A 16061-nucleotide genomic window follows, 5' to 3' on the forward strand; every position below is an offset into this window, starting at 1 on the left:
TAGAAGTAACACAATAGGGAGTCATATGTATGAGTACAAATTATATCTGTAGCTGCATAATCCAGGAATATTACAATATAATTGGATGTATCTCTTAATGTCACATGGCCCTGAAATTGCTTTATTTTGCTGGTGTTGATGTGAAAGGTGGTCTGAATTCCACATAAGGGTAAAAGGAGATTCTAACACCAATCAATAAACAAATGTCATTTCCTTTCTCTAGGCATGGGAGTTATTTCTGAGAAAAACTTACCTTTCAATAAGTCTATGTCATAGCTGTAGCCTATGTTTGCAAAGTGTGGTTTTCCAGCTAACAGCTGGAAAATTGACAAAAATGCAAATTATCAAACCTAACACCCACATTTACTAAGTCAAAAAGAAGGCAATGCATGAGGTCCAGCTAGTAGCACTTTGGCCAGATGTTTAGTGATTATAACACATGATAAAGTTGGAGAGCTGTAGTTTAGATGCCTGATTTCCCTAGCAAATATGGGCTTTCAAGATTTCAATAAGTCAGTCCTTATATTTATATTTAACATTTAATGCATTTCTTTATTTTTATAAATGATCAGTAACATTTTGAAAAGTAGCATTATGGCTACTGAAGTTCTTCACTAGGTAGAATTTTCATTTTAATTTTCTCAAAGTAATGTACTAATATGGGGAAGGCTCCTAACACTGACCTTCCTCCAGGAGAAAGTGTGTTATATGTCCTGGAGGTGGCTTCTGGACTAGCTTTGCCCAACCCCAGGATAAGTATCTTGAGTAGAATCTGCTGGGAAGGGCATAAGAATGCCTAATACAGGTATGGCACATAGCCAGGAAACAAACCTACAAACGAATTGTGCTAGTTTACTATTAATGCTTTCCACTATGGCCAAGGAGGCTGGATTATTGACCAATCGGCTGCCATGCATCCTTCTGCTGTGTGAACGTATTTACCTAAGGTAGTAGCTGATGTCTGGCAACCCCTTGCGGATGTAGGTCAGCGATTGACAGCACAGCGAGCTGAGGTCTTACAACTCCAGCTGAATTGCCGCTGGACAGCTCCTTGCCTGCAGCTTGGTGAATGACAGCTGCAGGAAATTCGCGGTTTTATGGGTGCAGCTGATCTTCCACCAACAGCTGCAGTGGGCCCATATGACAGGCTGGCCAGGCCGGCATGACAAGTCCCTTGTGCTTACCATCCAAATCCCTTTATGTGGCAACTCAAGTCTTTCTGTGCACCAGTGCCCATGCACCAGCAAGACCCTGGCCCTTTTTGAGCATTAGAAACTGCAAGTTCCACAATCATGCGAACTTGGAGCCAGCAGTAACTGGAAATACTCACCATGACTGTAGGATGTATTTCTTTGCTGTCCGCCGATCCCCCGACCCTGCCCCACTGACTTTTAGGACATTATAAGACAATTAGCATGGGGGTGCTCCCACTGCCATCATCCGTCTGACACCATGACACTTCCTTAAAAAAAGGGCACAGAAATGAGTGGTGCTCATGCAGGGGCCACAAACTCCACCCCCTTTTGAATATTTGATTCATTTCCACCCCAGATTTCCCCGCCTAAACCTCAGAAGGGCATAAAAGAAAGGCTTAACTTTGTTGAGGAGGCTTTTCTTGATTGGGGCATTTCCCTTTGTTGAGAACTTTATCACTGATGGAAGTATAAATATCTAATGGACCTATGAATTTGGAAATAATTTATAGGTAGTATTTTTTTTAAAAAGGGTAGCTGAGATCATCTAGACAGCAAATATCAAGAAGAGAGAAGTGAAAGTTCTGAGATCAGGGTTACTCTGATGCTTAGATGTTAGGGAGCTTAGGAGGAATCAGCAAAGGATACTGAAGCGTGGAAGCTGGCATCAGGTGAATCAAGCATGCTGATTAAGTAGTGAGAAGTCTGAAAATTGACTTCTGAGCTTGTAGGTCTTTGGTGAAGTTGTGAAGAGTGCAGTTGTAGTGGTAAGGTAAATGTTTAATTGGGCAAATTCAAGACAGCATGGACAGCCTGGGAGGAGGAAGCAAATACACACATTTCAAAGCATTTGACTGTAAAAGTGAACAGCTCTTAAGGGCTGTAGCCAGATGGGAATGTAGGGCCAAGTGATTTTGTATGCTTATTTTGTAAAATACTGTAAAAATATTGTTTATTTGTTGATAAGAAATTGTGGTTGAAAGGAAGTAGTTATGTTTGTGAAAAAGGAGGGGTAACAGTTCCATAGTGATGGATGTCATTCCTCTGCCAGAAGGGATACAATCTATTGCACAAGTTGAGAAACTGGCTTAGACAGGATCACAGAGCATATATCAAGACTGAAGAGTGCAAGTGGAGTTGAAGTAGGCAGGTGTACTCTAGTAGGCCAGACCTACGAGATGAGCCCCTGGAAAATCCAGATGCTGAATGGTTTACTAATGGCAGCAGCTATAGGAAGGAAAGAGTTAGAAAGACAGGCTATGCTGTAGTGGATCTTATTCAGACGATAGAAGCCCAAGCACTGCCACACAATACTTCAGCCCAAAAGGTGGAGCTTATTGCATTGACTAGGGCTTTACAACTGGATAAAGGCTAGTGAGTTAATATATATAGGATTCCAGATATGCTTTCCTTGTGTTACATGCACATGCAGCAATCTGGAAAGAGAGGGGCCTACTGACTGCAAAAAATTCCCCTGTTAAATATGGAAAAGAGATACTGGCTCTACTTCAGGCAGTACTGGAGCCTTTAGAAGTAGCCATCATCCACTGCAAGGGACATCAGAAGGGAGATGATTATGTTAACCAGGAAAATGTGTTAGTAGATAGAGCAGCAAAAAGAGCAGCTACACAGGAGAGTTTGGAAATGGCCCTTATACCTCAGTCTGTGGAAGTGGCTAAGGAACCTCACTATATGGAGCCTGAGAATGAATGGGCCCAACAGCAAGGCTATACTAAAAACGAAAATGGATGGTGGATGCTAAATAATAAAATTATGCTACCAGTGGCCACTCAATGGAAAATTATTAAGGAGATACACAACTCTACCCACTTGGGAAGAGAGGCCTTAACACAACTGTTCTCCCGAGCTTTTGGAGGAAAGGGACTAAATATGGTCATAGAGGAAGTGACTCGCTCTTGCCCACTATGTTTACAGAATAATGTTGGCCAGGAAAGGCCACCTCCTCTGTTGACTCCTGTGCAGAGGAGGGGAACATACCCAGGAGAAGATTGGCAGGTTTATTTTATCAATTTGCCCCCCAAAAAGCAATTATAGGTACCTTCTAGTCTTTATTGATGCTTTTACAGGATGTATAGAGGCCTTTCTGACACAAATGGAAAAAGCACACGAGGCATCTAAAGCCTTGTTGAAAGACATCGTGCCATGCTTTGTACTCTCATGGTCACTCCAGAGTAACAATGGACCTACATTTATATCTAAAATAACCCAGCAGGTAGCCACTGCTCTAGGAATTTCTTACCACCTCCATTCTTCGTGGAGGGCTCAGTCATCAGTCTCCACAGGTGGATCCAACAGATACATTGGCTTATTCCTGTGAGCCAATTGAAGATCTAAAATACCTCTTCAAAAAGCAGAAGGATAAGTAGAACTCTTGTCCTAGCCACGTCAAAATGCTGCAATTCAGTGCACACCTTATGTACATACCTCTCTTGGTCCTTTCTGGGTGCTATTATTGGCAGAAGGGTCCCTTAGTGGGTTCCTCAGCAGTAAAGAATGACAACCCAGAAGAGTTTTACAAAACCGACTTTAAGAACCTGATCTTAGCTATGGGTAATCTGGACTACACTTCAGGATGGCTTCTACAGCAGGCTCTGATTTCAGTAGACTCCCTGTCCAGGGTAGTTATGGACAATAGACAGGCCTTAGAGTTCATGTTAATAGAACAAGGGGGCATGTGTGCAGTGCTTAATGGGATCTGTCATCTTTATTCAAATAATAGTATGTTCACAGAAAGGGACATCAAAGCCCTCTGTGCTCAAGCTAAATGGTTTTATGGTTTGCATAGGGGTAATCTCCCACCACCTACTCTCTGGGAGATGGCTAGACATGTTTTTCTATTTTAAGGGGCACACCAGTTGCACTTGGGGCTATTCCAATCTTGCTCATGGTGATTGACAAACATATGTTTCAGAACCCAGCAGCTTCTGAGAATAATGATGACCATGCAGGAGACATGGAGGATGGCGGTGACTGAAAGAGCTCCAGCCTGTGAAGCGAACTCCTTAGATGAGATAGGCAGAGACTTCCGGACAGAGAACAGGCAGGGTCTGCACCCCTAATAAGCAGGAAGCAGCTACAGAAGATGGTGACTTGACGCCCATCAACATCCCCTTAAGATTAAGGTCTGGAGTCTCTGAGGGGGGAATGGAGTAGGCAGGCATACAGGCTAAACTTGATTAGATTTGTGAGCTGGAAGACCATGCCTTTGCCACGCCCCTGTGTGGCCTCATCCCCCTACCTGGCCACACCTGGGTGCTCACCAGCCAATCAGGTTAATCAACCACTCCCCTTTAGAAGTGGGTTAAAAGCCAGGACACGGCGTGGCCTGGCCCCCTCTCTTCTTCCCTGGACTCTTGCCAGGATGTGGGCTTGCTGTAGCTCTGTGCCTCCAGGGTGCATGGCCTTTGGGCCATACACCCTAGGCTTCCTGGCCCAGATACAGGCCTAGATGCTCTTCCACGTGGCTGGTTCCTGGTGCTCGCTATGAACCCCTATTCACCTCTCTCTCTTAAATGAAGCCCTCACTCTCCTATGCACCTTTCTCACTAAATAAAAGCTTAAAATATGCCATGCTGCCTCGTTTATCTGTGCTGGTATTTAGAATTCTTCTCTAAATATTAGGCAAGAACCCTCTCAGGCTTATTAATATTGGGGATTTAGTAATAAACCAGTGGTGAGATCGTATGGCACCCCAAATTCCGGTAGCACATGTGGCACCCCAGATAGCACTTCTGGGAAACTTAAGGGGCCACATTTTAGTGTAGATTTTAGGGAGTCATGTCCAATTTCAGAGTCAGAGGGGGGAGAAACATGGTAGTGGTTAGTCCTTAAGTAGGCTTTTGTGTTTCAATAACCCTGGAATAAATTTGTGATCTGAGATTAGGATGAGGGAAAGGGTGTAAGAAGTTTAAGAAGACAGGAAATTGTTGGGGTTTCAAATGATCAGTGTGAAACGTGGACATCTTCATCTGAAGAGTGCCACTGGATAGCTCCAGCTGGCATTTTTATTATTTAGTCAAGTGTTTACCTACTAACACAACAATTAGGCATGTACTGCTGGACTGATCATTGTAAAAAGAATAACAAGCAGACACAAGCAAGGTAGGTTAAGCATTGTGTGACATATTTATGGTGGGAAGCAAAAATTCAAGTTGCTTCTGGCACTCACGTTGCTCCTGGCTCATCTTCTATGTCCTTGGAGTATGATAAGGAGCTTTTCTAAAAGCAATATCTAATAATAACCCAAACCTTCTGCTTATTGCAGCTGCATTCCATTTAGGAAGTTGGGCCTTCACAAGGCCTGCTTAGGCTAAAGCAAGACCGCAGCCATGTCCAATGTTCAGGAGGCTATGGCCTCACTGTGAACACTTAGGCAGTATCTGCTATAAGAAATAGTGGTAGTTTCATTACTGCACTAGTGCTCACCATGGTTTGTGGCCATCAGTTGAAAGGGTGACCTGCTAATATTATGCATGTTCTTCATCAGTCTAAACTGGATAGCAAGTGAAATTGTGACTAAGAGTATAGGATTCAAAAATGGGAACCTGGAACATGGCCAGAGAATGTGAAAATTTCCTTACTTGAATTTGTTTTTGAGAGGATTTTCTGGAAAGGTTTATTTGAAATGAGGTAAATCTACTAGAGACCACCTTGAGTCATAATTGTGAACATACAATGTAAAGGATGCATATTAAAAACAGGAAGAGCCAGGGTCCTCTTTTCCATATCCCAGATATGGCACTAGCCCTTGATGTAAAAGGCCTGCAGACTGCTTCTCAGGGGGACAGTTTATTTCAGGGCATTGTACCTGCCCAATGTCTCCTTTTCACAAATAAATGATTATTTGGTGGCACCCCAAGCAAACTATCCTCTTATGCCTGCTAACAAAATGGGAAGTGAAGGTGACAGAAGTTTGTATAGTCAAATTATGGTAAGTCACAAAGAGGATTTTAAAAAGTGCTTGGAGTTAGAATACTTAAAGAATGTAGAAGCAAAAACTATAGGTAGAAAATGGGGTGCTTGAATCTGCCATTAAAGAAGGGGTACAGATGTTGTTAATGACAACGTCTAAAGCATAATATTGGAGTAAAGCTGACTGTGATATTTGTATTTTCTTGCTTTTTTTGATGTTATTTATATTATAAATCCCAACACTGAGTTCCAAAGATTTTACTTAAAAAGTATTATATTTTTTTTTTTACAAAAAAGGGAAATACTCATTTCAAGTAACACACAACAGATTGAAGCATTTGCTTTTGTCCTAGAGCCATTTGGAGAATTAACCCAAAAACTAATTTCCAAATAATCTAGCACTTCTATTGTTTTGCCAGCTGTTTTAGTTAGAAAGTAAATGAAATGCCAAAGATGTTTATATAATGAAACCTGAATTACTGAGTTCTACTTTCCAAGAGTTAAGTAATATCAATTCTAAGTGAGATTGTTAAGTTCTTTTCTGGAAGCATATCTGAGGAATGTCCTTTCTTTCTAAAAATCCATTATTGTTTCAAATCAAAGTAATAATTCATTTTTAGAAATTATATCTACATTATCACCTTTTAACATTTTGCCAGTCACCATTCCATTTTGACAGGCAGAGTGGACAGTGAGAGAGAGAGACAGAAAGGTCTTCCTTTTGCCGTTGGTTCACTCTCCAATGGCTGCTGCGGCTGGTGCACTGTGGCCAGCGCACAGCCCTGATCTGAAGGCAGGAGCCAGGTACTTATCCTGGTATCCCATGGGGTGCAGGACCCAAGGACCTGGGCCATCCTCCACTGCACTCCCGGTCCACAACAGAGAGCTGGCCTGGAAGAGGGGCAACCGGTGCCCCGACCGGGACTAGAACCGGTGTGCCAGTGCTGCAGGTGGAGGTTTAGTCTATTGAGCCGTGGCGCCAGCCTGCCATTCCATTACCTTAAGATTAAAGTTAATAGTAAAAAACAAATATTTGTTTTCACATAAATATGACTAAGAATTAAAAAAAAATTTTAGTTTCATTTGATAGTTAATCATGCAAGGTTGTAAAATATCATTTTCCCTATTGGCAAACAGAATTGGTGAGGTTAAGATACTTGCTTATGAGCCAGAGTTACATTAAGTTCTCCAGAGCCTTGATTTAGTAATATGATGTTTAAACTTTGATCCACCCACTGATTTTCTCAAAGAAATATTTTCAAATGGATTTACGCTATAAAAGCATTTGAGCTACCTAGAAGTTAAATTTTATACCTGGATTTCCTTAAACCTAGGAAAATTGCAAGATGATTTTGAAACTCAGTCTCAATAATAATCCAAATCAGATAATTATTCAACTAGGTATCTAGTTAGTACTCTGGATGGCAAATTTTTACTAAACCCAAGCATGTCAAACAGGAAACCAATAACTGTACTATACAAACTCCTTTGTTCCTAGTAGAGAGGATTTATCTGTCTTATTATTTTCTGCTGACCCTAGACTCAGCCTCAGCCTCAGATTCTGTCTCAAGAAAGCATTCTAGACAGCCAATACTAGTAGATAAATGTTGATAGGGAAGAAGAAAACTAGTTTCCATTTTGTCTCTGGGAATAACATATTAAGAAGAACTAAGATAATCTTTCTGAATGGCCCTCCTACAGCTCAAGAATGATATGGACACAAAAAATCTTGAATGAATAAAAATAAACCTTTACTTATATTAGACAGGAATTATGGTCTTTTATTACATATAATATGGAGGAAATATATAGAATTTATAGTGTTGATAAAATAGAAACAGCATCTTCCCCCCTGGAAGAATACTTTTTTTCAAGGATGGTGAGTGATTCAGAGCCTGGACAAATATAAAAGTTACAATACATTTACATATTGTGATAATTTAGTGAAGAAGATAGTGTTATGAGAGTAAAACAGGTGAACTTACTTTATGTATGTGGAGTCAAAGAAGGTCTCAACATAGACGTGATAGCAGATTTGACAGCTTTAGAGTGAAGAAGTATTCACCATGGCAAGATGCCTCTGTGCTTACGTGAATGTAGTTGAGGTTCATGGTTGTGGATGAGGAGGATGTTCCTCCTCAGAGCCTTGGAAAGGAACATGCAGGCATGTTTTAGAAGCAGATTTTCATTTGACCTTTACATTGCTTGAGTAATACAGGTGCAAAGTAGATGGTATTTCTTTGGATATGAGCAGGTGGAGTCAGCTTGTAGAGACAACCCTTCAAAATTTTGTCTGTGCAGGGGAGGGCATTGTGATGCAACTGTTAAGCTACAGCTTGGAATGCTTGCATCCCATATTGAAATACCTGAGATCAAGTCCCATCTCTGATTCTGATCCAGCATTCTTACCAGTGCACACCCTGGGAGGCAGAAGTTGATGATTAACATACTTTGGTCCCTGTTACTCAGGTCAGAGACCTGGATGAAGCTCCTGGCTCCTGGCTTTGGAATGGCCCACCATTGGTTGTTGTGGGCATTTGGAGGAGTGAACCAGCAGGTGGAAGATCCCTCTCTGATTCTCTTTTAAATAAATAAATTTTTAAAATCTTGTTATTACAGATTACTATAGGTAACAAAAAGAGTTTTAGTAATCTTAACTAGAAGATTAATGGAAGAATGTATGGACTTGAAGGGCTGTTTCTTATTTTAATGAATACTGTGTAAGTGAAACCACATCTTAACCCAGAAAATACATTGTTTTAGTGCAAAGTCACATGTTTCAAAATGATAATTACATAAGGGCAAAATTTATATCTGAAATATTCATACAGAAGTTAAATAGTTTATAGTTTATCAGTAAAAACTATTCAGTTAATATTTAAATTGTTCAACTGTACAAGGTAAGCAGATTCAAGGCTATTGTATATTGTATTGTATCCATCCGAAATTCAAAAACTGTAGACCTAATGTCCAGAGTTTCTGTACTTAGAGGAAGAATTTTTTAGGGAATAATACAGTTGAACAAGGTCACAAAGTGTGGCCATACTCTGATTGGATTGGTGTCCTCACAAAAAGAGGGATCGACTCCAGAGAGCTCTCTCTGCCTGAGCACTGGGGAAAGGTCATATGAGGCCACAGCAAGAAAGTGCTTGTCCATAAGTTAGGAAGAAATCCCTCTTAAATAACTGAATTTGCTGGCACCTTGATCATGACTTCTAGCCTTTAGAATACAGAGAAAATAACTACATGTTTGTTACTTAAGATATCAATCTATGGCTATCAATTTTGTTATGACAGTCCTAGTAGGCTAATGAAAAGTTATTTATTGAGATTATAAGTTTTGAGTTAGTTTTCACAGTCAAAATCACATTTTTATTAAATGAATTTTTTCACCTGTCTTATTATTTGCCAAGCACGTCCAGTTCTCCACAGATAAGATAATTAGAATGAGAAGGCTGTTATCTGCTAGGGTCACTCTAATAGTTCATTAGCCTTAATATGCATCTCTAGTAAGCTAATTTTCTGTCTCCATTGATGAATTATTATAGGCTTACCAACTGTTTCAAAAATTCTGACCCAGCTTTCCTGAGCACATAAATAAAAATAGAAATTTAGATAGATCTACTCCTTACTTATTGTCCCAACATCAAACTCAAACTTCCCACCAAAAAGAGACAGAGATAGAGAGAAAACTGAAACAGAATGAATATTTTGGGGAAAAATTTTGAGTAAGATTAGAGAAACTAGAAAGTGTTAAATATTCTGCTTCTAGAACACTGGAACCAGTAAAAAATAAATGGAAGGGTGATGCACAAGAGAAAGTAATAATTGATAAAGGCTCCGTGTGGAGATGTTGGGGGTAGGATCCACTGGTACTTGAGGAAAGGTTAATCTGGACTAGAAGAATGGACTTTGTGTCAGATGTAATTCTTTTTTTTTTTTTAAATTTTTTGACAGGCAGAGTGGACAGTGAGAGAGATAGAGAGAAAGGTCTTCCTTTTGCCGTTGGTTCACCCTCCAATGGCCCCCGCGGCTGGTGCACCGCACTGATCCGATGGCAGGAGCAGGTACTTATCCTGGTCTCCCATGGGGTGCAGGGCCCAAGCACTTGGGCCATCCTCCACTGCACTCCCGGTCCACAGCAGAGAGCTGGCCTGGAAGAGGGACAACTAGGACAGAATCTGGCGCCCCGACTGGGACTAGAACCTGGTGTGCCGGCGCCGCAAGGCGGAGAATTAGCCTAGTGAGCCGCGGCGCCGACTCCAGATGTAATTCTAACACAGGTATGGCACTATTTTTTTTTTGTTTGTTTGTTAGTTCAACATGAGAGATCAATCAAGGAAACAGGTAAAACAATAAGAGAAAGCTGCAGGGCAGGAACATACCTCTTCTCAGTTGTACAACCAGACATGGGACTGTCAGCCTGGGGGAGGTATGTGCCCCCTCCTTCAGGTTCCAGATGACAATGACAGTTGATAAACATGCATGTGCCTTTCACCACTCTGACTTATATCATTGGAAGGCACACATTAAAGTCCTAACAGCAAACCCTGAGGAATTAAGGGACACTTTTACAACTCAAAACCCTATCTGAACAAATATTCAAATCTTAAAGATAGTTCTGACAGTGGAGGTAAAATTGGCTGAGCTTGTAAAAGCCAGGGGAAGGTTGACAAGAAGCTGCAATTTAAATTAATAACCAGGTGAGGAGGCTGGCTGAGGAATCAATTCCAATGATGGCCCCAAATTGAGACCCCAATATTCCAAAGATCCTACAGAGATTAGCGTATTATAGGAATATGTTGCTAAAAGGCATGTAAGAAGTAAGCAGGCATCCACAAATTGAAGTTAACTAAGAAAGACATTCAGGGTCCTGAGAAAAATCCTCTGTCTTTCTAGAGAAGATAAGAGAGTGTCTCAGGAAATATTCCTCATGGGATCCCGAAGCTCAGGTGGCCTTATTAACTGCTCCAGGTAGCCCGAGAAAATGAGGGAAGCCACCATGGGTGAGTAACCCTGACCCCCAGTGGGGGATCAACAATAGAGTACCAGCTAAATTAGGCCTATTCAGTATGTACTTCAAGCAGGAGAGACATTGCAAATAGGGTGTCCAAGATATCTCCAGAGGAGAAGGTCTCAGGACAAAACCAATTTCTTTCAGCTCTCTTTTACAAAAGAAGATGATTATTTGTGGGGCCAGGGAGCTCCCTGATTGGCACCTCGTAACACAATCCAGGTTCACCCAAAGAGTCCCTAAGTTACCCTAGAATTAGAAGAGGAGAAAACTGAGCTTTTGTAAAACAAGTTTCACAGCTCTAACCTTGGAGACAATGGATTCCCATTCAGTCAGAAGTAGTTACAGAAGAATGATCTTTCCTTACCTCTGAAGAAGGAGGAGTGAAATGTCTCATGGGGATTTTGTACCGTAGAGGAAAGGATTTAGGCAAAAGAGGGACACAAGAACACTGGCAGACCATCTGAAGCAGTGTACTGGCCTGAGCCTGTTTCAGAGGAGGTTCCAGGACGCTTACCTGGCAACATTATATTCACAGGATTCCAGACACCAGTCAAACAAGAAAATCAGCAAAAAAACAAAAAAACAAAAAAACAAGTTGAGTCATATTTTAAAACAAGTCTGGGTCATATTTTTGTATGAAAAATGTGTGAAGACTTTTGCTGCCTGAGCTGAAAGTAGCCTCCCCCTTACACTGCTCAACATTCTGGACACTTTTAATCCTTGCTATAAAATTCTTGGCAAATTTCTTAGCACTTTCTTTGGGAAACTGTACTTTTCTACCATCTTCCTTAGCTGTTACAAACCTTTCCCTGCTTGAGGCTGATTATTTGATGATATCCCAAGGGATCAGACCCCTTGTGTCTGTTAACAAACAGTATAAAGATAGTAAGTGCCTAGATGTTGCAAAGGAATCGGTTTTGTAGAGATACAGAGGTAGAGGTGACTTCTATTAAGTTCTTTCATTTAAAGTTATCATTCAAGGTTATCTGATTTGTATCAACAATAAGGACCTTGATGTTTTAACTGGCAATGTAAATAAACACTTTCCAGGCAAATATATACAAAATGCATATAATGAAAACAGAGTTTATATCCAAATAATTTCCAAAATGTTATGTCCATATTTCTATGGGCATAAAGAAGAACCCAAGGGCCCTGTTTACAGTGCTTGCTGAAACATGAGCTTTCCCCTCTTCCCCAGCTCCTTTGAGTGTAGCCAATAGCACAATCTCATGAATGAACCATTTTATGGCATCCTGGCCACCTGAAGATATTGCAGGTTCCAGAAGATGGTGAAGTTAATGGCCCTCATGATCCAGGGCAATCCATCAGGCAGGACAGTGTTCCTTTGGGTATCCCAAGCAGTATTGGGATAAACCCTATATGCCATTCAGCAAAAGGGATTGGCTAGGAAAGGCTGTAGGAAAGACAGATGTCACCTAACAAGATAAGAGCTATACAAAAACACTCCCCTCAATTTGGCAGTGGAAATAAATATGCTTATTTTCACAAGGAGGTTAGAACTAGCTTCCAACTGGTGCATACAATGTGCACACAGAAGTCTGCCAACAGCAAAATTATACAGCAGAGAATCCATAAAGACTGATTGAATATGTTGCAAGATAAGCCTTCCTAAACCTGTAGACCTTGCCTAAATGTGCCAAGCACAAAGAGAGAGAAGCACATAAGGGTAAAATTCTTAAAGTAGTTTTCAGTGAGACAGAGGTAAGAATAACAAATGACAGAAGGAGCCAGCTTTGTGGCATAGCATGTTAAAGCCCCAGGCTGCCACATTAGCATCCCAAATGGGCACAAGTTCAAGTCTCAGCTGCTCCACTTCTGATCCAGCTTCCTGCTAATGTGCCTGGGAAAGCAGCAGAGGATGGCCCACATCCTTAGGCCCCTGTACTTACATGGGAGACCTGGAACAAGTTCTGGCTCCTGACTTTGGATCGGCTCAGCTCTGGTCATTGTGGCCATTTGGGGAGTGAACCAGTAGATGGAAGACCTCTCTCTCCCTCTGTGCCTCTCTCTGTAACTCTGTCTTTCAAATAAATAAAATAAATCTTTTTTAAAAAATGACAGAAACCTCAAGACTCTTCAGCAAAAATTCTTAGTGACCAGATGTTGGATCCAAGCTCTGTGGTTTTGAGGGAGGGGTGTGTGGGGCTGGGAGCTGGAGGAACACTCATGGGGCCATTGGTAGAAAGAACATGCTTTATCCAGCCAGCACTTCAACAAATCATGGTGGCTCGGACAGGCTAAAAAACAACTTTAGAGTCTTTTGGGGATCTGTAGATCTTCATTCTCATGGTGGCAAGTGAGAGTACACAGGAAACATATTCACTTGCTTGTGGCAGTGGACAAGTTACAGAAAAGAGGTCCCATTGTTTGTGGCAGCTGAGGAACTACAGCAGAGAGGTCTGAACCCAGCTCTGCCCTCAGTTTCTTATATATGTTTGTATTGACAGTAGTGGCAGGCAGCCAAGGAGTTACACAGCTGAACTGTATAAATTTCTGGGTATACTGGCTAGTAGAAAATATATCAGCTATCAGGCATGCCCGGTTTCCATCACATCAATTGCCATAGAGGCACAGATAAGGGAGCATAAAGGAATGGAAACTTGATATCTTGCAGGTCACTGAAGAAGCAGAAAAAACATGTTTTTGGCTATAGCCACTTTTCCTTGCAATCCCCACGCTAGAAGGTAAGAAAGGGAATGGATTAAGAAGTTAATGAAGGGGGTTGGCATTGTGGCTTAGTAGGTTAAGCCTCCGTCTGCATCGCCAGAATCCCAAATGGGCACTGGTTCATGTCCTGGCTGCTCCACTTCCTATTCAGTTCTCTGCTGATAGCCTGTTAGAGCAGTGGAAGATGGCCCAAGTGCTTGGGGCTGTGCACCCACATGAGAGATCTGGAAGAAACTCCTGGCCACCGGCTTTGGATTGACCCAGCTCCAGCCATGGCAGCAATTTGGAAAGTGAATGAGCAGATGGAAGACCTCTCTGTCTATCTCTTTCTCTCTCTGTATGTAACTCTGCCTCGCAAATAAATAATTAAATCTTTTAAAAAAGTTAATGAAGATGCACTGCTTGGAAGTATCAGAGTCATAAGGTATTGAGTGTTGTGTGGCCTTAGAATACTATGAGAAAATATTTGACCACATTACCCTGTGGAGTGAAAAATCATTTCATCTTCCACACCATCACCACCATGGCTGACCTCATCATCTGAAAGCTGGCAAAAACTCAGGGGAACATATTTTCTATTGACACTATTTTGGCCACACTGATGATCTGCACCCACTTGGAGTACCTACTCAGTGGGTTACAGAGAATCAAGCCCAAATTCTTTTTTGAGAAGGGCAACTCTGAGTTTGACCTCCTGATGGTGAGTGAGACAGTCAAGAAGCCCAATAAAGATGAAGATGATTCCCACTATTCATCCTGCAACCTGGACTTGGAAGCAATCTACATCAAACATAGTTTCTCCAGCAGTAATTGATCCCATATTTGAAGGACAACGTGGACAAGGACGAAATTGCCACTGTTGCTTACCATTATTGCAGGTGAAACTTGGAAACACTATTGATCTTATGGTCATTATGAGCACGATGGCTTCATGACTGGAGCCCAGCAGGGAAGCCTCCTCCATCACTCTCAATGATGAGTGGGATTCAAGCACTGTCATGACACTGGATTCAGTGTGGTGCTATCAATGTCACTCAACCAAAGAACAGAAGTTACAAGTTGACCTTTTGGACCTGCTATGCTTTTCTGGCTATATCCAAATACCTTGGGCTTGGTTACCTGTCTCAGTAACTTGTGAAAGACTACTCATACCATGTCAAACTGAGCTGCCAGTAGTTCGAACCTAATGAGTTTTCCAACCAGATCAACCTGAGCATAGAGAACATTCTGTGCTGTGTTGTGGACATCTGCAGAAAGCTGGAGGAGGGCAGATACCTCATCTTCAAAAACTCATCTAGCAGATCATCCATGACTACAGCCTGCAAGAGGACACCTTCAGCTCTGAAGAAGACAATGAAGAGGAGGAGGAAGAGGAAAGGGGAGAAGAGGAAGAAATTGAAATTAGACAGAGAGATGTGGAGCTGGAATTTGTAATTCTAAGGAGACTAGAAGGGCCTTTGGTACTCTGTGGAATGTTTGTCTGATCCTTGCTCTCTGATGTTTGACAGAATAAAGTGTAAGTCTGGTTACTCAAAAAAAAAATTAGAACTTAGCATAATTTAAAAAAATACCTTTTACATTAAAACCTTACCAACAATGTTCAAATGCTTTATATAAAATATTTTCTTTAAACAGTACACAAAATGCTTTCTCTTTAGGCTTTTGATAGGTTCTCTATGAGAATTTGCTTGCCACTTGTCTATTGTCAAACTTTAGACCTAAAAATATGTCAACTTTTAATTATTCTTGTATTAAGATTGGACTTCATTTGTCTCATAACTAGATCTTTCTCTTTCCATTTCTTTTAGATCTTTCCCAAAGAATTGCCCCATTTAAAAAAAAAAAACCTTTCCAACATGTTTAATAAAACATATCAACACAATACTTTCCCTTTTTTATTTTTGCAAAATCGTTTAATCTATTCAAATTGTTTTCTCATTTTCATAACAAGAATTAAGGCTCTCCTTCCCCAGTTGTTGCTAATAGTTCTTTGCACTCTTCCTAAGAGTTTAACTCTTATAGTTTTCCTAAGCCAGTCATTTTTTTGAATTGAAATTTTTAGTTTTCCAATGCCTTTTGTGTTTCTAGATGTTTTGTATCTGGACCATCACAGAAGCTTTTAGAAAGGAAGCAGGTCACCAAGAAAGTAATTAATTTTAAACAGAAGCCATTAGTTAGCTAATAAATCTGTTTTATTAAATAGTGGTCTTAATTATAACTGTCATAAA

General features: G+C 41.0%; 1 pseudogene; it reads left to right on the forward strand.

Annotated features, from left to right (window-relative positions):
• The first annotated feature begins 14220 nt into the window (after positions 1 to 14220).
• Positions 14221 to 15317, forward strand: LOC100342641 (eukaryotic translation initiation factor 3 subunit D pseudogene; annotated as a pseudogene).
• The last annotated feature ends 744 nt before the right edge of the window (positions 15318 to 16061 follow it).

This window comes from Oryctolagus cuniculus, chromosome 5 (assembly GCF_964237555.1).
Source record: "Oryctolagus cuniculus chromosome 5, mOryCun1.1, whole genome shotgun sequence".
NCBI classification, from domain to species: Eukaryota; Metazoa; Chordata; class Mammalia; order Lagomorpha; family Leporidae; genus Oryctolagus; species Oryctolagus cuniculus.